We start from the raw sequence: 26,753 nt of genomic DNA, 5'->3' as shown, positions 1-26,753 counted from the left end.
ACAATAGAGTAGTCACCACATTGATGTAGTCACACAGTCCAACAGACACCTGCCATCAACATGGTAATGTGGGTAAGGCTAGTCAAGAAACTCAATGTCAAGGGGAAGAGAGGTGCCATCATGGCTGGATCGGCGAGTAGCGTTTGGATGGTGCATTGCCACTTGATCCTCCTCTGATGTTTCTAGTATGGCCCCTTGTGCATTTGGAAGGGGGGTGCTCAGCGGTGTCTGAGGAGTCATTTTGGTGCAGCTCACCCCTCTCTTTGGCCGCAGCTGAGGTGGTGGGAGTATCAGCATACAGGCCACTGTAGGGAGGTTGAGCTGTCCTTTGGGTTGCATGTCTGTCCCTCAGAACACCCACAAGCTTGCCCATGAGGTCCACAATTTGGCCCATATGCGTGTCCATGGACCTCAGCAGCAGGCGGAGCTTACGCAATTCTTCGAAACTTGGCCCATGTGTCCCTGGTTCTGATCATATACTACTAGGAATCGGGCAATGTTGGCCAGGGCTTGGTCCCAGGGTCCTCCTGGCATTGTCCCCCAGTTGCCTTGCCACCTGCCCTGCTGCCCCAGACCTGTGGGGATGGCACTCAATGCCCTCCTCTGATTGTGTGGTTGTGTTGGTAACCACAGATAGATGAAGAATGTTGCAGGCAGCAGTGGTGGGGGTGTTTGAGGCTGCACAGGCCATTGCAGCAGGGGTCAGCTCTGTTGTTGTTGCTGTGGTGGTAGTGCCGGTGGGGAGAATGGGGCCCTGGCAGTCCGGATGGGCCAGGTCGGTGCTCCTCATCCAAGAAACACAGGGAGTCTGCATCTGAGAGTTCATTTTCCGGGGAGGGAGACTGGCTCTGCAGGTTGGTGTTGTCTTCTGCAACAGTCGCTTGTGTATCTCCTGTTGAACAGAGGTGAAATGATCATTGAAGTGCACTAAACAAGCTTGGGGTTAGACGTTTGGATATTACATGTGAAACACCACACACTTTACATTGCAATCACTTGGTATGGCTGCAAGATACTGAGCATCATGATATGATGTTGAGGTACATAAATTACTTCTCCATGGTGTGACATGTAAATAGTAACCGTGTGCCATGTACAGATTGTGTGATTACAAGGACATGTCGTCATCTAACGACTTGCGGCACATCAACTTTACGTAATGCGTCTTTTTGATTTGCTCTGCATGGAATCACTTTCAGCTAAGCAAGAGCTAGCCATTGTAATGTTCTACATACATTTTCATACCATGTACTTTACTTTGTTTGTCCGATTGATGACCATGCATGTTTTGTGTTCATATGGGCCTTCATGCTCTGACACCATGGCACTTACACATTGTATTCTGTGCTGCGCATGATTGGGCCCTGAATTTCCACAATATGTGACTTGGTGGTTCAAAGTGTAATTTCTGTGACAGTTACATATGCTTAGCTGTCTGCACACTCGATGTGGCTTTTGGATCAATGGCAAGTTGGCTCCATGCATTTTAAGAAAGGTGGCAGGGTGCATGCACTGCCTACCTACCTGACGTAGTGGAGGTAAATTGCTGTCACATGGTTATGAGTGGGAGGAGTGTACCTTCCTGCTCAACTTTGAGACAAGGGTGCCTGGTGGGAGTTGTAGTGCTGACTTCCCACCCACAAAAACCCCTCCCTGTTAAGATGGCTACCTACCTGCAAGTTTGAATAGAGCAAAGCATTGGCTGCCACATGGTTCTGGTTGTGGGGAGTGCTCCATCTTGCTGAGCTGTGGGACAAGAGGGCCTGGTGGGAGTTGTAGTGCTGGCTTCCCACCCACAAACACCCCTCCCTGTTAGAAAGGCTATCTCCCTGTGAAGTGGAGCAGAGGAAGGAAATAGGTTACCCATGGCTCTTGGATGGGGGATAGTTCCATCCTGCTCAGGGGTGAGACAAGAGAGCATAAGAAGGCTACCTACCTTTTAATTGGAGAAGAGCAATGCAATGACTGCTACATGGTTGTGGATGTGGGGGGCGTGTTCCATTCTGCTCTGCTGTGGGACAAGAGGGCTTGGTGGGAGTTGTAGCGCTGGCTTCCCACCCACAAACACCCCTCCCTGTTGGAAAGGCTACTTCCCTGTGAGGTAGATCAGAGGAAGGGAATAGGTTACACATGGCTCTTGGATGGGGGAGTGTTCCATCCTGCTCAGGAGTGAGACAAGAGAGCATGAGAAGGCTACCTACCTATTAGTTGGAAGAGAGCAATGCAATGGCTGCCACATGATTGTGGGTGTGGGGGGAGTGTTCCATCCTGCTCTGCTGTGGGACAAGAGGGCCTGGTGAACATTGTAGTGATGTCTTACCACCCACAAACACCCCTCCCTATCAAGATAGCTAACTACCTGTTAGTTGGAGGAGAGCAATGCAATGGCTGTCACATGGTTGTGGGGGGAGTGTTCCATCCTGCTCTGCTGTACGACAAGAGGGCCTGGTGGGAGTTGTAGTGCTGGCTTCCCACCCACAAACACCCCTCCCTGTTGAAAAGGCTACCTCCCTGTGAAATGGAGCAGAGGAAGTGAGTTACACATGGTTCTTGGATGGGGGAAGTGTTCCATCTTGCTCAGGGGTGAGACAAGAGAGCATAAGGAGGCTATCTACCTTCTAGTTGGAGGAGAACAATGCAATGGCTGCCACATGGTTGTGGGTGTGGGAGGGTGTGTTCCATCCTGCTCTGCTGTGGGACAAGAGGGCCTGGTGGGAGTTGTAGTGCTGGCTTCCCACACACAAACACCCCTCCCTGTTAAGATGGCTACCTACCTGTTAGTTGGAGGAGAGCAATGCAATGACTGGCACACAGTTGTGGGTGGGGGGGAGTGTTCCATCCTGCTCTGCTGTGGGACAAGAGGGCCTGGTGGGAGTTGTAGTGCTGGCTGCCTGTACACATGCCCCCCCGGGAATGTTGCTAGCTTCCTTTGGGGTGATTCAGAGGGAGTAAATGTTAGATCTGTGAAACATGTGCTGGGAAGAGTGTGTTACACGTAAGTGCATTTGGGCCTAGGGAGTGTAGCTTTGTAGTTGTGCAAGACAGTACATAACAGTGTAATGGGAGACAGTTTTTATAACTTACCAGCCTCCACTCCCCCGGGTATTCCTGTGAGACTCTCTAGATGCAGTATGGCAAGCACCTTCTCCTCCCATTCGGTGAATGTTAGTGGTGGAACGGGAGAGCCACCTCCAGTCCTCTGAGCCAGCTCATGGTTCTTGTTGGCATGCTCTTTCACCCTTGTCTTGAGGTCATGCCACCTCCTCCTGATGTCCTTCTGGGTGCGTGGGATGGTCCTTTCTGCATTGACTTTATTGACTATCCTAGCCCACATTTGATTTTTTGTGACTACTGGTGTCTGTTGGACCATGCTTCCAAACTAATGTGGTTCTACTCTGATTACCTCATCTACCATCACTGTCAAGTTATTGTCAGTGAATTTGGGCATCTTCTTCTGTGACATGGTGTGTTATGTGCAAATGTGGGTGCAGGTGTGAAAGTGGTGGTGGTGATGTGTGTGTGGTTGTGATGGTGTGATGTGTGCTGATTTGCCTGTCCATGGTGCCGTCGAGTTGAGCCATTCAGTTGTGGAGTTGTGCAAAGGATTCTCATCAGGGAAGGGGCTGGTTTATACCCAGCTATGTGGGTGGGTCCAAATGGAGTATTCAAGTCAGCTGTGTTGTGTAGGTTGACCTAGGATTTGTGTTTTTTACCTGCCATGGGGATGTGTCATTGGGGTGTGTTAGGTTTTTTTGAGGCTGATCCAAAATCATAGCCACACTTGGTAGCCTTGTTGTGTGGTTGCTTTCGACTGCCATTACTCTTCTGGCACGTTCACGGCTGTTTGAATGCAACAGCCCTTCTGCCAGCTCTCCCATTCATCATTTCTTGAGATTGCGGCAGTTTGAAACAACTGATCGTTTCTCTATCGCCGCTATCGTATCCTAATTTCATGTGCGGTCAATCTGGGGTCTTTCCGCTTTAAATCCAACAGCTGCGGAACGATTTTCAGCTTTTCCTGATGTTCCCAGTAGATTTTTGTGTGTCCGTCCGCCGCGGTCGGATTTTTCTGGTGGTTCATCATAATCTGACCGCCGGAGGGTAAATTTCCGGAATGGTTTTCCGACCGTCATCCTAATTGACCCCTAAGTTTGTTTTACCCTTTAACACTACAATTTTCACAAAACTTTAAATATGTTTTTCATAATATAAAATCTAGTATTAATTTTAATACCTGAGATTTTTTTTTAATTTCCACCACCTATTGTTCAAAATTCAAATTTTTTAAATATATAAAGCTCACTTTAATTCTCACTATAATAGTAAACATTGAAATAAAATATTTTGCATACACACTCTAGTATTATTTTTAATACCCATAAAAAAAAATTCTATTTTTATTGATACTTTTATAGTGCACTTCTCCCTGATGATATTGTATATCACAATGCATAGTTTTATTTTTCCATTTAAAAATACTCTAGTGCTTATTTTAATGCGTGAGTATTCAAAATATTTTTCAAAACCATTCCTTGTTTTTCTCTAAAATTTACTTAAGATATTAATGTATCACAACACATACATTTTACTATTTTTTAAAAGGTACTCTAATATTTATTTCAATTCCTGAGTAAATACCCAAGTATTAAAAATATAAGAAACCTAGAGCAGGAGTACAGCAACAATTAACGTAGCTAGTGTGTGCAGCTTCTAGCTGTGCTTTTTATGTTCTATTGCATTTAGTGCTATTTTTCTTAGTGCAAAATAATTATCATGGCATCCTTAGTTTATTTTGGATGCAAGAGTTCATTTTGTACTAAGAAAAGAGCACTAAATAATGGGTTATAAACCAAACAATAACTCTGACACAAGAGCTATTTGTAACCTTGTTTTTAGGACCCATTTAACCTTAGTATAAGTGCCTTAATTTAGACTCTGCATCTGTTTTTCAATTTACTGTGATATTCAGCCATTATTGAATGTGCTACTGTTTTCTAATATACACACAGTCAAATCCCTGTTTGAGATCAATAAATCCATTGTTAGGGGATTTATTTCTACAAATTTACATCTCTCATGAATAGATGATGCAATCTAAAATTACAGTCAACTGTACTAAATAAATATTTGTCAGTCTGCTTGAAAGTTAAAGATAAAATGATTTATTTCACACCATCCACTCTTTTGACCACCCTAGCAGCATGTATCCATATATTATCCAGAGGTAACCTACCATACTTAAATTGCTTTTAGGCCATAGTGGTTTTCTTGTTTGAACACTTTTTTCCCTTGGGAATGTTACTATAAGAGGCCTTCCATGCCATTGACACCAGTTATCAACAACCTATTGTTTCAGGGATTCTGTAGAGTCACAGAACTATGCTTGGGATCATTAACCTTAGTGGATATGGACTGAGTCATCATACCACCGAATGCCCATGAGCCCGAGGAACAACTAGCTATAGTGTCCCACTTGAACTTCTACTCACTCACAGAGGAACAAGTGATTAGACACCCCAGACCCTCTCAGTAATCATGGTTACAGGACACTCCCTCTCGCTCTCACTCTCGTACTAGTCAACAATAAGATCTGACAGAGACACGAGAATTGTGGCCAATATTTATTTTAACTATTGTGTTATTGTATGCAGTATATGTGCCACAACAAGTAGAAATGCCTAACACAAATAGGATTAGCATTGCAAGTAATCCGAAGAAGATAAATGGTGCTGTCATTATATACGGCAGTGCAACCTAACCCCCCTCCCTTCTACAGAAGCAAATGATTATATATCAGAAGATCTCTGGATGTTAGCAGCAGACCCCATTCCTCAGTCTGTATATGGAAGATCTATATCACAGTTTCTGTCAACCTCCTTTCTCTGGAAAGATCCCTCTCCAAGTAAGTGTGTTTCCCACGCGTATATACCTATGTGAACAAGTTCATGTTCCCAAACAACAGCTGCATCTGCATTTTTTGTCAAGGTGCTAGGGCCTGACCAGAACATTATAACAAGGGGAACTGACTAAATCCCAGTAAAGAACAAAACGCAAAACAACAGCATGTTCTGTGTGAAATTTACAGTGTGGCACAAAGCAAAATATGTTCGTGTAGTAATGGGGGCAAAGCAGAAGTCCTTCTTCATTAGACTCATGCTAACATAGGGTTAACAACATTGACTCCCATGGTACAGGTGACAACCTCCCTTTGGTCAGGACAGTAGCACGAAAAGTCAGAGGAGAGCAGAACCAAAACAGTCATGGCGAGAGTCTCAGGCAAAAAGGTGGCCAAATCAATAGATAGGAGGAAACATATTGTACACAAAAATGTATTCAATTACAGCATATCGTTTGGACCCAATTCATAGGATCTCAAGTGGAATGCCATTAGCTCTAGTAAGCTATCACAACCTTCCAGGGAGAAAAGCGTATCATCCAATTCAGTAAGTCAAAGGAACAGATGTGCTCCTCATAGAAGTAGTTGCTAGGACCATATAAGGTAAACCAGTGTGGACTTCAATGAAACTGAGATCTAAAAAACGTTCTGCACCTGCAGAGGAAGTTGCTCCGGCCACTGACCCCAATGATAGATTGTGCACAAGCCGCATACCCAAGGAGCAGCCCTGGTTATGGGACATCAAAGGGCCCACCAACAGATCATAATCCAGGGCAGCGTGTGACGGCATAGCCAGACAGACATCCAGAGCCCACTGGAAGGGGCAATGGATGCAGTAAAACACAGGTTGCACACAGGTGAAGTACGCATATCATAAGGCCAGACAGAAATCGACATCCAGAACTTCCAATGGCATCAACCCAAAAAGCTGACACATCTGCTCAGGGTACAGCTGCAGCTGTTCCTGTCTGGGCAGAACCACAGATCGAGCAGCCATTGTGGAGGAAAAGTAAGTGGACAACAATGCCACAAATACGAGCAGCAGTGGGAAACCATCGAACACGCTGGAAAAAATCAATGAATAAAGGCAAGAATTACCCCAAATATTGTTTGAAAAGAGGTCAAAAGACCAGAGCACACGAGTTAAAGAAAAGTGGGCTAGGCCTGCCATATCATATGTTTAAATATTTGATGTATCAATTCCCTGAAATGGAGGGGGAGATTCGTGTTTAACAACAATTGTATTTCACTGCAATTCGAAGGTCTCACAAGCTGATGTGAGAGCAACTTCTTCATGAAACAAAAGCGCCTTGAGTCTACTTAGCTTATTGAAATCTGTTTTCAGAGTTGGAATGGGAGGCCACAATGAACTATCTACACTCCCATGTGGATGGCGAAACAGGACATTGCTGCAACAAGTAACTAGCTGTGAAACAGTCAATATGAGGTCGATTAGGATGGTGGAAGGACGGCCAACGCCAGCCATGCGGTGGCGGGCCTTCCGTACACCAACCGCGAGTTTCACCCCGCAAAATTAGGATGGCCGCGGCGGACAGAAAGACCGTCTGCCACTTGACGGACAGAAGCAATCATTCAGATTGCCTGGCAGACAGTCCAGGAACCATAAAATGGTAGCAGTGCCTAGCAGGCACCGTCCACCAAGTTATGATGATGGAAATTTCTGGCCTTTCCATGGTGGCAATGCTGCCATGGAAAGGCATGTGGGTATTACTTAGGGGGGCCCGTTGCACTTGGGAGGTACCCATGGTACCCCCTACAGTTCACAGCATTACTTGCCAGGCACCGTGTGGTGCCTGCCACGTAGTGCAGTGAAATGCACAACATGGTTTTTTGCTTTGCGGCGGTTGCTGCTGTGAGCAGCATCCGTCGCAATGTTAAAAACCAAAAAGTGACCGCCATGGTGGTGGTCGCTTCCTGATTTGTTATGCTGGATCGCCGCATGTATTGCGGATGGTCCCGGTTTACCACAGGATGGCAGCTGGACTCAAGTCTGTCCACCTTCCTAATGACCCCCTATGTACGGGATTCCAGTACGCAAACTGCAACAGTCTTGATTATTAAGGACGAGATAACTGCCATTGGAAAGTAATGTAAGGGAAGGAATAATCATGGGAACAGGAGTTCCTTTTAGAAAACAAGCCAAATTAGGGGCTGAAACATTACATGGACAGTGAGGTTTCACCTGTTGACACACAAGTGAATGTTCGACCGTGGAATTACAATGTTCCCCTGTAAGGAAAACTTCGCTTTCAGCTCATTGACAATGATATGTAAATAGTAAAGACCACAACAAATGTATGTATCTGCCCCCAAAGGGTTCATATCTACCTACGGGGAAGTGATTCGTGCAGGCAGTAAATTGAAACATAGAGATGGACAAAGAGTTAACCATGTGTATTAACAAGACGGCAGATTGAGTTTCTGCTATAGTGAATGGTAATTGGTCGAGTTTTTTTATATGTGGCATAGTATATGTAGCATCTTTCATGGCCATCAATTGTTGTTTACTTGTCAAATTCAAAGGTAAGAACAATGCACTAGCATTCAGGTAATCCCAAGGAACTCACCCGTTTTTCAGTGTTTGTATTGTCCACTCACATTGCATAACTGACCTAAGTTGATTTTGACCATAATATAATGTATATACTTCTTTTTATACAATATCAATAACAGAAGATACAATATTGTCTAAAGTATATATATCTGAGAGGACAATGTGTTAATATTGTTGTCAACAACGGCAAGAACTTTCTCTAGATTATCCTGATCTATTTGTCATAAATGCACAGCTGCTTCAATTTGAGAAAATATCCAAAATTCATTATATGCAGCATTAACAAAACATTTTGCTCAAAGGAATTGTAAACCGAAAAGGAAATCAACAAGCCCTTGGAGATACTGGGGGTCTGGGATGTAGAGCTGAAGGTCCAGTCCTTCTCACTCCCAGGCAAGAGGCTGTAGGCAAAACTAACAAAGCAGATCAGCAAAGTGGCAGTCTCTCCAGCAGCACGGCAGTCCTTTTTCCTGGTGGAATGTCCTCAGTTCCAAAAGTATTCTGAGGTGATGGTGTCAGAGGTCCAGTACTTATGCACAGTGTGGCCTTGGTAGTGGGATAGACTTCAAAGAGATGCCTTTGAAGTGCACAAGATCCTGCCTTATCTGCCCGGGCTCCGGTCTCACTACAGAGGGGTACGCAGCGCTGTGTGTGGGACAAGACACAACCCTTTCAGGTGCGTCAGCTCCTCCCTTCAATCCTACCCAGGATGGTCCATCAGTCACACCCAATCTCCCTGTGTGTGTGGCTGTCTAGAGGGAATACACACAGTCAGCTGTCATCCACTTAGACATGTATTCAGAGACAAGCAGAAGTAAGAAAATGCCAACTTTCTAAAAGAGAAGGATCTTGTTTAACAGAAGACAGCGTGGAATATTCTAACCATTGTTGACATAATTTACCCACCAGATAAGTAGTAACAGAGTGGGGCATGGGGAGGTTGAGTGTAGGGTGTATCGGGTCTATGTAGTGTAGACCCTGAAGTAGTATTAAGGATAGTCAAATGACAAGCATTTGTGTATTTTGGCCACAGAGCCCACCCAGATGGATTTATCATAGAGAAATTAAATGGACTGTTTCTTATCATGAAATTTAATTGAGCTTTAGTATAATTTGTAGAAGCCTGACAGTTACCATAGAGGGCTAGTGATGGAATAGTGGGAGTATTCAATTATTTCATCTTAGCAAATCCCATACAAGTAGTTTGCTGGACCGTATCATTAACAAAGATGATTTGAATTGGGATCAGACAGTCATGGGGCTGTGCACTCAGTACCCTGTATTTGCCAGGACGTAGAGCCCCATATTGATTTCAAGTCAATGTTATCTTTCCAATAATCATATCCCTTCAGCGCTATGTTTTCAAGAAAAACAGAGCAATAAATTAACTTGGTCTCGGTAAGCATATATGTCTTTGAAGGAATGGGAACCAATTAAAAATAATATGATGTTAAGATTGAACAGTTATAACTGGTAAAATATTTTCACTTTTGTGTGGTGGAACTACCCTGACATAGGGTGGGGCAATGTTCCCATTGAGTATAATAAAAAAGCGGACGCTGTATGCTAATTCAATGCAGAAAATGATGACCATAATGCTGGTAACAAAATAACACAGTATAGTTAGCAGAATTCAAATATAAATCTTCTGTATCAAAGACAGTATAATATTGTTATTCAGAAAACACAGAATTCACAGCATTGACATCCCTATCATCTGATTGCAGGTATAATCACATCCCAATAGGAACACGAAATACATATGGTATCTGTAGGGTCTCAGTCGGACCATATACATCGAATGTTACTTTATCCCATACAATTCCATCAGTGACTGGGACTGCGGAAATGTTAACAAAAGTCTGGTCTCTTCATTTTTTGTGAGGAGGAATGTGGGGCCAAATCACCGCCGGCCGGTTCCACTGCAGAGCGTTCTGGAAGGTAGTGGCCATTAAAGAAAACAAAGTAAACAGTCACAAATCCAATACACATACACAAGAGTACCATGGAAAACACAATCCAGACATACATCAAAGGAGGAACCTGATAATTGCCCTTCAACCAAGAGATGAGAACACAAATCCTTGCCGGTGGCAGGCACAGGACTGAAGACAGTGAAGAATTTTTCGAAGAAAAATTATCTTGATTGATATAGTAACCAGAAGAACTCAGCTGAAACAGGTTAGGCTGAAAATCAGAACTCACATCAGAGGCTTGCAATTCCGCAGGATTCTCAACAGGTGGATCACAATAAACAATCTCCCTTGTAGAAGTTGTAGGTAAAATTGATAACTGGTCCACTGAAGACTCAATATCCCCCTCCGGCAGCCAGGGAGAATCAGAACGAACAGGGTTCACAGGTTGTAGAGCAATACCCCCTTGCGGGACTCCTAGGCTCACTATTGAGTACTGTTCATATACTGTAACTTGACATGTCCAATAGAAACAGAGTGATTATCTTTATACCCTGGCAATGGAGGTAAGATCATTGTTTGGGTGCCCTGAAGAACAAGCATGGGGACAGGAGACCAATGAGGGACCAAATTATTTCTTGATCACCAGTTTCTCATGAACCAGATCATCAGCTTTGGGGAGCCAGCCAGAAACAGGAATTAGAATGGCTGCATCCGCTGGTGAGGTTGATAGCAAATGTGCTTTTGCCAGAACGTCACAAGTCCTTTGTAGATCCTGTAATACAACACAGTGGTTATGTACGTCAAATTTTGCGGCAATTGCCACAACGTCTAGACCCTCAAAATCCCGAATAAACATTTTAATTCCACAGAGCATTTTGTACGGGGTCCACCCACTCAGAGATCTTTTTGGGAGAATATTAAGCACACGTTGAACCCCATAGAGGTGAGTTACCAACCACAGCCCGTACCTCATACCCTTGCTGTTAAAATCTGTTTTAAGTCATGGTTCATCAGCTCCACAACAGAATTCTCATGCTGGATTGACAATAACGTTTGTGATTGCCGCGCTCACTGTGGAAAAAGGGAAGAGTGACCCTTTCACCTTGCATTAACTGCCTTATATTACTCATACTGTCTTGACAATTATGAAATATCGGCGGTCCTTCACAATTTTTCAAGCACTGACAACAGAGATTAACTATCTGCGTTTGCATAATGCTATGCTTGTTTTGTATTAATTTACCTTCACTAGGCTAGATAGGTTTTAGCGATCTTTGATGTATATATTGCACATTGCCTTTCCTTTTCTACAACTCGCAAAAGCACACATTCCCTCCTGAGCACTCTATCCCCCTTTCTTCGAGCACCGTTTTAACCAAATGTACAATCATGCTGTCCTCTATAATCATGCAATGATTAGAAAATAAATTGCATTTATTTGATTTGTCATGGTGATGCTTGAATGATTGAATTTCTTATAACGCAAAATTTACCTCCGCTGTGACCATTTTTCCTGTACTGTAATTTACCCAGGTCCTGTGGCATTTCGGGTTACCCAATTGTTACATTACTCATTGAATTACCAACAGCGCACGCTCCCACATCTTGATGTCCCAATGTATGGATAACACGTGTAATTGGTAAGCATTCTCTAAGAGCAGCCACTCAGACCCAAAACATTTTATGCTTGATTGTGATACCTTTAGAATCTCGAAAATAATTTTGTTTCCAGAAAAACAAATTGTCATTGAAAGACTGTACACAATTGAAAGAGTCACACACATCAAGGGTGGGTAACTCAGGATCAACAAATTCAAGAGCTAAATCAAGAGGTTCAATTCGGCCAACTAGGCCGTTTAGTCTCCGAGAGACTGCGTGTGAAACAAAGTAAACTGAAAAACTCCGTCTACCACTGTACCCACTCCAATAGCACAAGCTGCAGAATAAGCCATTGTAAATGATGCATTTGTACTGATCAAGAGGAAGAACGGATGAAGGGAGAGGGTGAACTTGTTCATACTGAAGAAATTCTTGCAGTTGTAAATAAAGATCAAAAACAAAATTGACATCTGCCAAAGTCATGGATGTTGGCCATTGTATCCAGCAAGGATGTAGAGCTTTAGAGTTCGGAACAATAGCTTTCGTGAACGCCCCTAAGACAGGCACGCGGGGTAACGACAAAATATGCATTCACCTTGTGCAAGAATTCTTCCCTTAGGATCGCCATCTGCACAGCTGTAAGAATTTTCTCACTAGAAGAAAAACACAACTCTGCAAGAATATACAGATGTGATGTCAACAGTGGCATCCTCATTAAAGTTCATGTAAGTGAAACCAATTGCTCTGGGTAAAATCTGGATGACAAAATTGGAAGTATTCAATCTAGCTTGTAAGTACTGTGTTGCCAACAAGTCTGATTGCAATGTACCCAACTGTGCAACACTGTGGTGTGTTCCGGAACCCATGAGGGAGCAGAAAAGAAAGGGTGTATCAATGGGTAAAGTAGCTTGATACGCTGAGCATAATCAGGAATATAAGTTTTGCCTAAATTTAAAAACCCGAGCAGAGATTGCAAATTCTTGAGGGTAGAAGGAGGCTGCAATTGAGCACACTCCTCTAAAAAATCGAGTGCTAAACTCCTACCCTCATTTATTAGTTCATAACGCAAAAAAAAAGAACAGCCAAAAATGCAATATGTGATTTTGCAAAATTGAATTTTTAACCTAATGCAGCGAAACGTGTGCAAGATCAGAATTTAATTCATCATCTGTCAGGTAGATGTCATCGACATATGAAAAGGCATCAGGGGCCAATTTCATTCAGAAGGGACAGAATACGTTCCACAAAAACCCAGGGTACATTAGGCAATCTCGAATATCGCTGCTGATTACCGGGGGCGCTGAATGCGGATAAGTCATGGCTCTCAGGAGCCAAATTGTGACAAAAAACATTTGAAATATCCAGAGTTGTAGTAAACCTTTTACGCACAATATTATTGACCACTGCGTTACCATACGTGTGTTGCACGGCAAAGGTACGGGTATGGGTATTCAAATGTTTATAATCCAAAACAATGCGATATGAACCATCAGGTTTCAAAATCAATCAGAAAAAGAGGACTATTCATTGAAGAAACACAGGGTTCAATAACACCCTGATATTCTAACTGAGTAAGAATTTCATTAATGGATGACTTAGCATAATGTTTAATTGGATATTGAGGCTGTGGCTGAGAAGCAGAATGAATGGGTGCCACATGTAAAGGGGAATCCTTATACCAACCTACCTAGTTGCGATTAAAGGCTGGAGCTAAAGCTAGAGCCCACTCCAAAGCATATGCATGTTTAGTCTCATCAGAGACTTATTGCGAAAAAGAAGGAAGGATAACCTCCTCGCCAAGAGGACAAGCAAGAACAAATGGGGGAGGCCAATCCAACTCCGCGAATAAAATTTCATCAGAAGACGTCAATTTGTCCCAAAAAATAGCATTTATGGTGCGCATAATGTCACCCTCAATTAAAAGACCTACTTGATAAAGTCTATCAGGGAGAGCTACGTGGGTGTCAGTGGTTTTTACAGTTACAAAGTGTTAGTTGCATTCGCCTCCAGAAAGTGGGAGATTCTCTGGCGCACTACGGTAACGTCCTCTGCACTGTCGAGGATAATCACCTCTCATCTACCGGAACAGGAAAAGGGTTCTCACTGTCTGGGCATATTTTGCTGTCAAAGCAGCACCTTTTTTTCTGAAATGGTGCTCGATACGGAAGTGGTTCCTCCTGTTTGACTTTCACATCAAACTGGTGCTGCGGGTCCTGCTTAGGTTGCGCGGACTACCCCTGTCTGCAATCCTGACATCCCCCTCACCCAAACTGCTGATCCGACAATTCCTGAAAGGAATGAGGAGAAAGAGGATCAGGAAACTGACACATGACTGGAGTTTTAATTTTAGAGCGATCATGTAAATCATATCTACATTCAGAAGAGTCAGGTGGTGGAGACCCAACACGAGACTTAGGCTTCTGTTGTTGCTTGTTTTTGTCCAACGTCTTTTTAGGAAAGAACCTGTGCGAGGGTACTGTGGACCAGCACAAATGCTACTCAGGGGTCCCAGTAAAAAGTACCAGACTAAACATTGGTGCACCATGTTGCAGGATTTCTGCGGAGTCACAGTGCTATGCTTGGGATCATGAAACCTTAGTGGAGAGGGACTTAGTCTTCCTACCATCTGAGTGCCCATGAGCCCGGGGACCAACTAGCTATAGTATCTCACTTTTGCTCCTATTCACTCACAGAGGAACAAGTGATTAGACATCCCAGAATACAACACTCCTATTCCTCTCAGGAATCGTGGTTACAGGACATATCCTTTCGCTGTCACTCTCGTACTAGTCCTCAATAAGATCAAACAGAGACACAAGAAAAGTTCAAAATATTTATTGTAACTACTGTATGCAGTATATACGTGACACAACAAGTAGAAAAATGCCTAACAGAATTATGGTTAGCATAGCAAGTAATCCGAAGATCATAAATGATGCTGTCATTATACATGACAGTGCAACCTAAACCCCTGACTTCTACAGAAGCAAAATATTATATCTCAGAAGATCTCTGATGTTATCAGCAGACCCCGTACCTCAGTCTATAGAATGAAGATCTACATCACAGGTGCTGCCACACTCCTTTCTCTGGAAAGGTCCATCTCCAAGTGAGTATGTTACCCACCCATGTATACCTATATGACCAAAGTACATGTTCCCAGCCAACAGCTGCATCTGCATGCTTTGTCTAGGTGCTAGGGCCCGACCAGAGCGAATAGCAAGGGCATTGTTGTTCAGCCTCGTCTGCAACGTTCAGACTAAATCCCAGGAAAGAACAGAACGCAAAACAACAACATGTTCTATACGAAAGTTACAGTGTGGCACAAAGCAAAATAAGTTTGTGTAGTAACGTGTGGAAAGCAGAAGTCATTCTACACCAGACTCAATCTGACATAGGGAAAACAACAGAGACTCCCATGGTGCACGTGACACTGTATTGGGTTCACATATCAAAGTGTAACCTTCACTAGTACCTACATTTGTCTAATCCTATTGCAGACAATACATGTTACACATGAGCCATTTGTGCTGTTAAACTGTGTCATTCCCACATGACATATAGGTGTGTCTAATCCCAAATCCTGGCCACTCAAGATAATAACTAGATAATTCAAATGGGAAGAAAACTGTGCATTGCTAATGGAGCTTCGAGATTCTGCAGCTCTTCATTATCCCCTCTAAAATGTGGCAATAACTTTAAATGGCTTCTATCTGGGTTTCCATTTTTGAGGACTTTTTGTTGTGATATTGCCCTCTGTTATATACATTCATCCTTTAACTGTTTATAGCCTCTTTGACAGTACCAAGGAGCTTTGCAAAAATGAATGGGTTCTTAGCCACATCAGATGGGCCCATGTAAGGCTTTGTGAAGATCTGTACAACTTCACTAAGACCAGCTTAGTAAAATTAATCAAGTAAAACCTGTTGAAAAGAAAATTTAAGAGGGGGCACCACAGAGGCAAAAACCTGGAATTGGATACAGAGCTGATCTGAAGATTCCATTGAATTGTCAGCATTATTTGAGCTGTTGCAGGAGCTGATCTTGTGCAATGTTAAAAGAATGAGGATCCAACAACGGTCAGGATTATTAATCATGATTCCTTTCCACGTATACATTCAGTATCATATATTGCACCGTAAACCAGTGTTCACGATCTACCAAAATATAACATATTAAAATGTTGTTTGTTTTAGTATGTTATAAGTAATTAATGATGATAGATGATTTCTCAGTTCTTAAAGTTGTCTTTGTATCAAAACCATAAAGGGTCCCTATCTATTTCAATTAATTGCTGTTTTTCTTTTGCAATTTAACTTTGAAGTACTCATTCTGCACAACATTAAAGTTTTAAAAACTGGATAATTTCTATTTTGTTCATTTGAGTCATATCAAAAGTTGATTAAGATAATGGGACTGACACTGTTTTGAAGCATTGCACTCTAGCTAGCATGCACAGATAAATCTGTGCAATGGCAATACTTACTAGGATAAATTATGTCCCTTGCATGCATTGCTAATTTCCAGGTATAACTGCAAATGTGTCCTGCAACTTTCATTTAAGAGTTTTTCCAGAGTTCTGGTGTCTTACAAATGCATCCTTGAAATATAAGGAACTGATTGGTATTTTGCATTCATGCTAATTTTCAGAAACATAATGAATGGGCTGAGTGCATTTCACTCTGCAAAGATGTGTGCCCAAAATTGTCCTATAGAGAGTGCTTATTGCGACTAGCAGACTGAATCTTACAAGGAAGCAATACCTATGGGTTTATCTTTTTTTTTTTCTTCAAGGCCACAAAATTTGTCATCATGTCCATCACAAACAGAACCTTTATTCCTGTCCCTGAATTTGTGCTGATTTGCTTTAAAGGGATTGAGAGATGGCAGCACTTGATTTCCATCTCTCTCACTTTTCTCCTTCTCTTAACACTCGCAGCCAACTTCACTCTGTTAACAACCATCTACTCAGCACCGAGTCTTCACCACCCGATGTACTATTACCTCTGTCTGCTCGCCTTGGTGGATTTGCTTCTTAGTTTTGCAATTTCTCCCAAAACTCTGTCCATCATCTGGTTTAATATGGAGACCATCAGCTCGTTTGCCTGTTTTACTCAACTATATTTAATATTCTTTTGCCAGTGCATGGAAGCAGGGCTTACACTATTCCTGGCTTATGATCGCTACATTGCAATTTGCATTCCCCTACGCTACTCCTCCATTATCACCAACAAACTGAGTGCACATGCAGCAGCAATGATATTTGCAGGTAATTCTATTTGCCTCTTGCCTTTTCCAATTCTTGCTTCAGAACTCCACTACTGTACGGGGAACACCATATCCCACTGCTTCTGTGAGTTTGCATCAGTGGCAAAACTTGCTTGTGGGGACACCACTGTGGTATATACATATTCGCTGGCTATGCTCGTTACATTTATGATCATGCTTACCATAGGCTTGGCATTCTCATATACTATGATTGTTCGCACTGTCCTCAGAATGTCTTCAACTGAGTCCAAATACAAGGCATTCAGCACCTGCAGCTCTCATCTGAGTTCTCTAGTTATTGTATATTGCATCCTGATCACTACAGCCATATCCACCAGGATAAGCAAAGTACTTCCACGATATGCTCATATTCTGCTGGCATTATTGAGGTATCTGATTCTTCCAGCTTTCAACCCATTGGTATATGGTATTAGGACACAAGAAATCCGCCAGGTTCTTAGAAGGCTGCTCATGAAAGCTATCCACAAGTGGGGTGACACCTAGCCCAGAGAATGTAAATGCTGTTATTGCGAGACAGTCCTACAGAAGAACTTGGAAAATGATGTCGATTGTGTTGTTAACTGTTCAGTAGACACACTTCAATTCTATTATTTATGTAACAAGATTTAGAAGAACATAAAAGACAACTGTATTGAACATAGAAAATGTATGCAATATTTACTTTCCAATAACATCAAATATATGTATATATATATAAATATATTACCTACTGGCAGTCGCCAGTAGCTAGTTATAGTTAGGACCTATTTTCCATAGGAAATACGCAACATTCTATTTGGAATAACGTTGGCGTCGATTGATGAATCTTCGAGAAATTTTCCAAACTTTTGCCCAGCTCTGGTCCGCTCCTATCCTGAACATTTCACGGTGATTTGTCAAGCGAGGGCCGAGAAAAAAGGGGGGTCCCAAAACGTGTTTTCCCCATGCATTTTCCCATAGGACCTGTTGACGCAGCTACAGCCCGAAGTGCTGAACGGAATTACACCAAATTTGGCAAAGAGGTAGTCCTCAGTTCAGACTTGTGCATTTTGCTTAAATGGTGTAAATCCGTTCAGTAGTTCCTGAGAAAATCAAAAGTAAAATCACATATATATCTTGGCGGAGCCTAACCACACATCTCATCGTGAGATCTGATTGGCTGTCAGCACTTCATCCAAGAAGTGTTGGCAGCCATCTTGGGACCAATATACATGATAGCACCTCATTAAAAAGGATTGCAGTTAATAGAAGGTTTTAAGACTTTAGGTACATTATAAATCATTTGTTGATGGTACCATACTCATTTTAGGAATTGTGGTGTGTTCTAAGGTGATTTTACCATGTGAAAAAGCCTTCTGCTGTGATATCATGAATCATGTTTGAGAGAAAACTCTTTTCTCATGTTTTTCCCACAGAGGTTTGGAAGGTGATCTATAAGCTAAACTGAGAGCATATTTTCTGTAAATTCACATTATCTTTCTCAGTCATGTGAGAAGGAAGTCTGGCATTCTCAGTAAAACATGTACATCCAACAAGGGCAGAGACTGTCAGTTGATGTCTTTGTGTTCTACTGGAGCTTCCTAGAGTGTTCTAAAGAACAACTAGAGCGCTAACAGTCCTACTTATGACAAACGTATGGCATACCTGAAGCCATCTTGGTTGGAATAAAGTGGTAACTCTTAAAACATTTAATTTAAAAAGGAACAAAATGAGGGGGTTCATTTTGCCATAGAAAGTATGATTAGTGCTGCAGAAAGAAAAATTAGGGCACATTTTTAGCGACTTCACAAATCCTCTTCTATTTCATTAAAAAATTCTGACATGCAGACTGAAACATGCACCTTCAATACCAGCAGCAGACTTCCCTGGTGAGCAGTAGCTTTACAACAGTGATCTAATAAGCAACTAAAGTGCTAACATTCTGAATTTATGGCAAATTTGTGACACATCTGAATGCCTTCTTGATGGAATCAAAGTAAAAAACTAAAAGTATTTCCTACTGAGGAGACTGTAGTAAATGAGGAAATTAGGAAACATCATAACAAATAAGTCTCCAAAAATGGCCACCAGAGACCAAAGAGCCCAAATGTAGCTCAATTATCACCCAGATGTAGCCCAAGTATAGCCCAATGACAGAATGTGCCAGAGTGTTCTAACGAACAACTAGAGCGCTAACAGTCTTACTTATGACAAAAGTATGGCACACCTGAAGCCATATTGAATGGAATAAAGTGGTAACACTTAAAACATTTAATTTACAAAGGAACAAAATGAGGGGGTTCATTTTGCCATAGAAATTATGATTAGTGCTGCAGAAAGAAAAATTAGGGCACATTTTGACTTTTCAAATCCTCTTCTATTTCCTAAAAAAATTCTGACATGCAGACTGAAACATGCACTTTGAATACCAGCAGCAGACTTCCCTGGTGAGCTGTAGCTTTACTACAGTGATCTAATGAGCAACTATAGTGCTAATATTCAGAATTTATGGCAAATGTGTGACACATCTGAATGCCTTCTTCATGGAACCAAAGTAAAAAACTGAAAGTATTTCCTACTCAGGAGACTACAGTAAATGAGGAAAGTAGGAAACTTCATAACAAATAAATCTCCCAAGATGGCCACCAGAGACAAAAGAGCCCAAAAGTGGCCCAAATATCACCCAGATGTAGCCCAAGTATAGCCCAATGAAAGAATGTCCCAGAGTGTTCTAACGAACAACTAGAGCGCTAAGAGTATTACTTATGACAAAAGTATGGCACACCTGAAGCCATCTTGATTGGAATAAAGTGGTAACACTTAAAAAATTTAATTTACAAAGGAACAAAATGAGGGGGTTCATTTTGCCATAGAAGTTATGATTAGTTCTGCAGAAAGAAAAATTAGGGCACATTTTGACTTCTCAAATCCTCTTCTATTTCATAAACACATTCTGACATGCAGACTGAAACATGCACTTTGAATACCATCAGCAGACTTCCCTGGTGAGCAGTAGTTTTACTACAGTGATCTAATGAGCAACTAGAGTGCTAACATTCAGAATTTGTGGCAAATGTGTGACACATCTGAATGCCTTCTTGATAGAACCAAAATAAAAAAACTGAAAGTATTCCCACTGAGGAGACTGCAGTAAATTAGGAAATTAGGAAACTTCATAACAAATAAATCTCCCAAGAAGGCCACCAGAGACAAAAGAGCCCAAATGTAGCCCAAATATCACCCAGATGTAGCCCAAGTATAGTCCAATGACAGAATGTCCCAGAGTGTTCTTAAGAACAACTAGAGCGCTTACTGTCTTACTTATGACAAAAGTATGGCACACCTGAAGCCATCTTGATTGGAATAAACTGGTAACACTTAAAACATTCAATTTAAAAAGGAACACAATGAGGGGGTAATTTTGCCATAGAAATTATAATTAGTGCTGAAGAAAGAAAAAGTAGGGCACATTTTGAGTGACTTCTCAAATCCTCTTCTATTTCATTAAAACATTCTGATATGCAGACTGAAACATGCACTTTTAATAACACCAGCAGCAGACTTCCATGGTGAGCAGTAGCTTTACTACAGTGATCTAACGAGCAACTAGAGTGCTAACATTCAGAATTTATAGCAAATGTGTGACATATCTGAATACCTTCTTGATGGAATCAAAGTAAAAAACTGAAAGCATTTCCTTCTGAGGAGACTGCAGTAAATGAGGAAATTAGGAAACTTCATAACAGATAAATCTCCCAAGTTGGCCACCAGATACAAAAGAGCCCAAATGCAGCACAAATATCACCCAGATGTAGCCCACATGTAGCCCAATGACAGAAGTGTGCAAAACACTTATTTTTGTGTATTTGCAGTTTTATATGGTGCAGAATTGTCAGGTATTGGAGTGCTTTACATGAGCATTGGTTACATCACACAAGATCAAGATTAAGTGATTTGACCAGAATCACAGAATGTTGAGCTGAAGCAGAAACTCCCACCTGGTTCCCCAGTTGCAAAGTCTGCAGCTCTTGAAGTAACACCACATCCTCTCCCCCAGGTGCAACATTTAATCAATTGGTCAACTGGATAAAAAAACAAAGATTACAAATAATTTAAAAGTTCTTTGTCGCTATTTGAAAACTCAGAAAATATGTCCTCATTTTAGTTTTTTAGAGCACTAACCATACTTTTGTTGCAAATAAGACCCTCTCATATGTGTAATTTCTAAAGGAAATACTCTAGGTATTACAGTTTTGATTACATCAAGATGACGTCTGGCGTTCCACACTTTTGTAATAAATATAGAATGTTAGCAATCTAGTTGTTCATTGGGATACTGTTGAGAGGCAGAGGCCAGGGGCACGGACTCTGAAAATTGAGGCAGGTAGGAGAGTGCAGAGGCAACAATTTGACCACACTGGGCAGGCAGGAAGGGCAGTGGCAGCACAACAGACTATGGAGGGCAGTGGAAAGGGGGGCAGGGGCAACAAACCAACAATACAGGACTGGCAAGAGAGGCTGTGGCAATATAATAGACCATTGTGGGCAGAAGGAAGAGGCAGTGGTAGTACAACCATACATGCCAACAGACCCGTTTCAGCCAGGAAACGTCCAATGTGTTTAAGCTCAAATGGGCTTTATTTGATCTGTCTCCTGTCTACAATCTCCTCTTTTTTTTTAAATGTAACTCAAAGGGGAAAATCAATACCCCAGTTTTTTTTCACAATCTCCCTCTTACCAAGTTCAAAAGTATGGTATATTGGATCATGGTAGGCAGGAGGAATTGGGGTAGGGACACAAACTCGGATAACAGAGGACAGGGGGGACATGGAGAGGTGTACCAAACTGACCCTACAGGGCAGGCATCAGGGTTTGCGGCAGCACAATACACCACACAGCGCATGCGGGACGGGAGTGCAGCACAACAATCCATAGAAAGCAATAGGGAGGGGACAGGACCATGCACATGGACAACAGAGAACAGAGGGGAAAGAGGCAATGGTAGCTAGCTGACCATAATGGACAGACAGGAGAGAAAGCTGCAGCATAACAGACCATAAAGAGCAGGAGGGACGGATCAGGGGCATTACAATGGAACAGACAAGCCAGGAGGGAGGAAATAGGGGTCTGCACATGGAAACAGAGGGCTGGGGCAAGGGGGCAGGGCAGAAGCAGCAAGATGACCATGGAGGTCAGGCAGGATGGGCACTAGAAACAAGACACACCATGGAGAGCAACAATGAGACTATGGTGGCATACACACAGACCATGGAGGGAAGGTGGGAGGGGGTCAGGGGCAGCTAGCTGACCACACAGGGAAGGTAGGAGGGGCCATGACAGCACAGAAGACCATGCATGGCAAGCAGGAGGGTTAGTGGCAGCACAATGGCTATGATGGGCAAGAAGGAGGGTGCAGGGGCATGCACAAAGGACCATAAAGGATAGAAGGGAGGGTCAGGACCTGGGCACAGACAAGAGAGTTCAGGGGAAGGGGCCTCACAACAGACCGCGTGGGGCAGGCAGGAGAAGCAGTTGCAGCACAACAGACCAGGGGGGGCAGAAGGGTGTGGCACTAAAATGGACCTGGAGGACAGGAGGAAGGGGATAGGGGCATGGCATGTGGACAGGCAGGGTGGAGGTGGCAGGGACAGGTTACAGTCATCTGACAATGCTAGGCAGGTAGGAGGGGAGTGGCAGCTCAACAGAACACTCAGAGTAGATAGGAGTGGCAGATCCATGGAACATGGTGGGCAAAAAGGATGGAGCAGGGGCATGCACAAAGACATCGGAGGGCACGGGGAAGGAGAATAGGGGCAGCAAGCTAAGCACAGAGGCTAAGCAGGAGGTCAATGATGGGCCATAGAATTGGGCAATGGAGGGCAGGAGGAGTGGACTGGGAGGAGGCTAGTCCATGGATTCAGACAACAGAGGATAGGGAGGAGGTGGATGGGGCAGCAAGCTAACTGTTCAGAGAAGGTGGGTATTAGGAACTTTATTGTTTTTAAAATGTGTGTCTGTGCGAACTACTTAAAATATGAACAAGTATGCAGCATAATCTCACTTTTATTCAGGAAGAAGAGGACGCTTGTGACTGTGACTCCGGGCTCACTTGGCAGAAACACCCCCTGACACTCCTCCCCTCATCGCAAAATGTAATGCCCGTGAAAAGGGTGGTAGACGCAGTGTTATATAGAACATAGTCCTGAGAGCACGATTGAAAATGAAGACTAGGTATAGTATATGGTATAAACTATGCACCAAAAAGTGTGATATAAGATGAACCGGGGCGTGAAATATAATATGCAATACATTGTGCGCAATGACAGATTCATTGGAGAGCCCGAGATAGCACAGGCACTAGCGTGTGCTATGCGATATGCGCCTTGGAGTGTAATATGCACAGGGCAGTGTTGTGTAACCTAACTAGTCTCTAAAGTTGTAATATAAAATATGTGCTGGGGAGTGTAACATTGCATATGCACTGCGACAAAGATATGGATCCCAGATTGTAATATGTATGGCATAGCGCTGTGCGTTAGAACATAGGCATCGAGGAAGGCACGTTAGATGGGGCAATATAACACGTGCGAAGGCAAGTGTGGCATGACATATTCACGGGGTGGTGTTACAGTGCATATGGGCTAGAGAGTGTCATAGCATACGCACTAGCTGGTGGAATACAACACAGAGGTGTGAGGCACTCGGGAGGCACTGGTGGGTGTAACACAGCATTGGGCTCAGCCAGGAGCACGCCGTGACTCTCAAGTGAGGTTTGTCTCCTTTCCAGAGAGTAAAATAAAAAGTATTACACATCCGACGGTGGATTTGTGTTTTATTAACCGTGAGGGGGGTTTCTTGCATAGTTTGGTCGAATTTTTGTCGAATCCCCTTTGAATGGCTTGGTGTGCGTGTATATTAAATGTGCCCGTCAATAGCTACCCATGTTTGTATAAATAAACGACAAGGGTGTCTACTTGGAGAGTACCCACCGCCGGGGCGCCGGGATTAGGCACGGTAGGGCGTCAGACACGTCATAGCTTCACTAGCGGTGTAAATACATTCCATGTGGATTCATTCTATGCATAGTCGCCTTTTAATGAATATCACGCAAATCGTCATGGTGATAGGTACATACGGTTTGTCCAGCATGTCCTAGGTGTTTCTATAAATATAAAAAATTTTTAAATTAATAAAAAAACAAAGGCTGACCCGGGGAATGGAGTCCCCGGGGCCATAAGTGGCCAGAGGAGGGGGGCAACGCAGCCCCCTCCTAAAGAATTAAAAACAAAAAAGGCCATGACCCGGGGGTTGGGTTCCCTGGGGCCGATTAAGGCCTTGGGAGGGCCAAATAAATTTTTTTCAACAACAAATATTAGGGTGCAGGCCCTGGGGGATGGGGTCCCCAGGGCCAGTAAATTAGAAAAAGAAGGGGGCCACATAGCCTTCCTTCTTAAAAAAATTAAATAAATAATAGACCGGCATTGCGCTGGAGGCCACGCCCCTCCTTGCAGCACTCTGCAAACGCGCCCCCTGGCCTTTTGTAAGTTGGGAAATTAATCCCCCTTCAATACTGAGGGTCCCTGAGGGCCAACTAGCCCAACAGGTATCTCCAGTATGCGCCAGGGAGCTGCTTTGCAGACAGGTGTTCTGAGGCCACGCCCCTTTTTACACCTGTATGCAACGCAGCTCTGTGGCGCTTACTGGAGGTACCTAGTGGGCTAGTTTGGCCCTAGGGACCCTTAGGATTCAAGGGGACTTAATCTCCCAACTTAAAAAACGGCTGCAGGGCGTGTTTACACAGTGGGGAAGGGAGGGGACAGGGCCTGAGGTGACGTGTGCAAACACGCCCTGTGGCGCGTTTTAAGTTGGGGAAATAATTCCCTTTCAATCCTGAGAGACCCTGGGGGCCAACTAGCCCACCAGGTGCTTCCAGAAAGCGCCACTGCTCTGCGTTGCAGAGAGGTGGTGCAGGCCGTGCCCCTTTTTACACCTCTCTGCAATGGCGCTTTCTGGACGTACCTAGTGGGCTATTTTGCCCCTAGGGATCCTCAGGATTCAAGGGGGCTTAATCTCCCAACTTAAAAAACGGCCGCAGGGCGTGTTTACACAGTGGGGAAGGGAGGGGACAGGGCCTGAGGTGACGTGTGCAAACACGCCCTATGGTGCGTTTTAAGTTGGGGAAATAATTCCCCTTCAATCCTGAGGGCCCCTGGGGGCTGACTAGCCCACCAGGTGCTTCCAGTAAGCGCCACTGAGCTGCGTTGCAGAGAGGTGGTCCAGGCCGTGCCACTTTTACACCTCTCTGCAACGCAGCTCTGTGGCGCTTACTGGAGGTACCTAGTGGGCTAGTTGGACCCTAGGGACCCTCAGGATTCAAATGAACTTAATCTCCCGACTAAAAACGGCCACAGGGCGTGTTTACACAGTGGTGAAGGGAGGGGACGGGGCCTGAGTTAATGTGTGTAAACAAGCCCTGTGGAGCGTTTTAAGAGGTAGTTTTAATCCCCTGCCCTATTATATACTAGGGGCTTACAGAGGAGGTCATGCTGATCACAGGGGGACCCCAACGCATAGTGTTCCCTTGTGTATGTAGGTGTTTTCACTGTATTCTGAGTGTCTTTTAACATAGCACTGGCTCTAGGACTGGTTAGTCAGACTCAGTTACCACCAGTATCCGTCTGAAAAAGTTGAGGGTACAGGATGATTTTGCAACAAGGCTTCTTTCTGCTCTTCTGTTTGTTGTTTCTGCACGTTATCCTTCTTCCTGCACTTTTCTTCGTCTTTGAGGACTTCTGTTGCTTCTTTCTGCATTTCTTTTTTTTCTTTGTGCGTTTTTTTCTTCTTTCTTCACATGTCCTATCTCTGTAGGCATAGTTAGAAATTAGCATTTAAAAAACCTTTGAAATTCACTGAAAAAACCATAGGTTTCAGGCACGTTATAGTTAGGAATTAGCATTTAAAAAACCTTAGAAATTCACTGAAAAAACCATAGGTTTCACATATGTTATAGTCAGCTGGACTTTTCACTCGTACAAAACCATTGAAATTCCCACGTTATAGTTAGTTCAGCTCACTATAACTCACGCGCCCGCAATGCACTGCTGATGACGTCACATATTACATCACTCATGACATCACTCATGACATCTCAAATGACATCACTGATGACATCATCCTTGTGATAGAGTGGCAGACCTCCTCTCCCCCTAATATAACCTTTGATACACACATTCAAAAATAGAAACTAAAATTTTCAAAACAATGGACATACCAATATCAGTTACAACAACCTATTCAGTAATTCTAAGATCCACATACACATCCACTCATTCACCAACAGTCCTATACAGTCACTCATACATGTACTCACTCATCATATGTACTCATTCACCTATACATCCTGTTACACAACGCCACTCATCCATAGAGTTACTCACACACATAGTCACTCATGCTAATAAAGAATCAAACATCCATTTACTTGCATATACAGTTATACACACACCACCACACTTACACA

The sequence above is a fragment of the Triturus cristatus genome, chromosome 8, assembly GCF_964204655.1.
Source record: "Triturus cristatus chromosome 8, aTriCri1.1, whole genome shotgun sequence".
Taxonomy (NCBI): Eukaryota; Metazoa; Chordata; class Amphibia; order Caudata; family Salamandridae; genus Triturus; species Triturus cristatus.
Note: the sequence above shows the minus strand (reverse complement) of the source record.